The sequence below is a fragment of the Lontra canadensis genome, unplaced genomic scaffold (genome assembly GCF_010015895.1).
Source record: "Lontra canadensis isolate GAN:19392208 unplaced genomic scaffold, GSC_riverotter_1.0 scaffold4605, whole genome shotgun sequence".
Classification (NCBI taxonomy): domain Eukaryota; kingdom Metazoa; phylum Chordata; class Mammalia; order Carnivora; family Mustelidae; genus Lontra; species Lontra canadensis.
Window position 1 is genome coordinate 1 of NW_022635586.1, and position 1917 is coordinate 1917.

A 1917-nucleotide genomic window follows, 5' to 3' on the forward strand; every position below is an offset into this window, starting at 1 on the left:
AGAAAGATGACATTCTAGTATATGGTGAAAATTTCTAATCATATTGATAAACATACTGTATCATGAGGCTCACGTAATCCTATTTGACTATGAGTTACAGCAATACAAAGCCAATTTTATAGATGGAGCAAAGAGGGCAATGCGAATTTGAGGACTTTAGCACTGGAGATCTACCATCAGACAGAGTGGTATAGGGCATGATGAACACCAAAGAGATCTGATTATTTAAGTATACAAAGACTTACTGTGACTCAAATAGACTGATGGAGAACGACTAAGTTTTATCTATCAGTGAGAGAATCAGTTGTTAATCCCATAATCTATGATTATGGCTGCGGTTGTTGTTGTGGATAATTCAGTGCTCAATCCAAAAATGACAAACTCTTTCCAATGAGAAACGATATTATCATACAGGCATATGTTATATCTGAGATTACCAGTGGAAGAGTTTGGGATTCTAAGCTTCTTTAGTGAAAGCAATATTCTATATGTAAGTTTAGGGATTTAAGTTTAATTCGAAAAGAGTAGCTGTCTTATGAATTTTTAATTTTCTAAGATATGTTATTTTGGAAAGAAATCCCCATAAGCCAAGCCTGGCATATTAGATGAGCTTATTTAGTACTCTTGTGAAAGAAAGTGCTTTTGTGGAAGAAATAGCATCCTATTCTGAAAATCTAAGATTTCTTTGTGTATGTTCATGTTACAAAATTTCTCATCTCCCCTAGCAATTAGTACAATGGCTTCTTTGGGGGACACAGTTTTGATCTGAATCATTTTTCAGATGCATATTAGCGATATATACATTATTTGTTTCCTATGAATATCTGCCTTTTACTTTAAAAGGAGGAAAAAAGTATACCCACTTAAAGGGATTGTTAATATCTTGTGGGGGGTAGGTAAAATGTTGAAGAGAGTTTAAAACATATAATGTTGCTCTTTCATCTGGTTACTGTGTCATGAGGCACCATGAGCAGCAAAGTCTCCAAGTGACACCCTGTACTGTTGGTGTGGGAAGTCCTGAATGGGAATCAGTGCCAGTGTCAGAAGTTTCTGGAGATGGTGGAGCTGCAGATCAGCTTGAAGAACTACAACCCACAGAAGGACAAATGCTTCTCAGGCACATTCAGGCTCAAGTCCACTCCCTGCCCCAAGTTTTGGGGGATCAGCAGCACTGTGATGAGTCCAAGATTGTGGATATTCCCCACATGGACACTAAGACCCTGAAAAAACTCAACAAGAAAAAAAATTTAGTCAAGAAGATGACCAAGAAGTGTGATGCCTTTTTGGCTTCAGAATCTCTGATCAAGCAGATTCCACAAGTTTTGGGTCCAGGCCTGAATAAAGTTGGCAATTTCCCTTCCATGCTGACCCACAATGAGAACATGGGGGGTCAAAGTGGATAAAGTGAAGTCCACAGTCCAATTCCAGATGAAGAATTTGCTATGTCTGGCAGTGGCTGTTGGCTACATGAAGATGGCAGGTGATGAGCTTGTGTGCAACACCCACTTAGCTGTCAACTTCCAGGTGTTGTTGCTCAAGAAGAATCGGCAGGAGGTCTGCGCTTTATGCAACAAAAGCATCATGGACAAGCCCCAGCACCTGTACTAAGGCATACCTCGATAAACCCTTGTGCTAACATTAGAAAAAAAAAGAAAGAAATATATACTATCCATATGAGGAACACTAGTATTGGTTTTATAGCATAACTTTTTTCTGTGCATAATAAATTGAATCAAGAAAATCAGCTTTTCATAGAAAGCATAAAAGGGAAGTAATGACTACTTGCTGTTTTCTGTTTCTAACCACCCAATTCCCATTCACTTTGCTCACTTTTACAGCTGCTATTTGCAATCATTATTCTTTTTGCCTAGGATATCCATTTAATTATATTTCTTACCTTTACTCGGAATTCTTACT

General features: G+C 38.0%; 1 pseudogene; it reads left to right on the forward strand.

The window, feature by feature from the left end:
* Positions 1 to 966: 966 nt before the first annotated feature.
* Positions 967 to 1608, forward strand: LOC116863889 (annotated as a pseudogene).
* Positions 1609 to 1917: the final 309 nt, after the last annotated feature.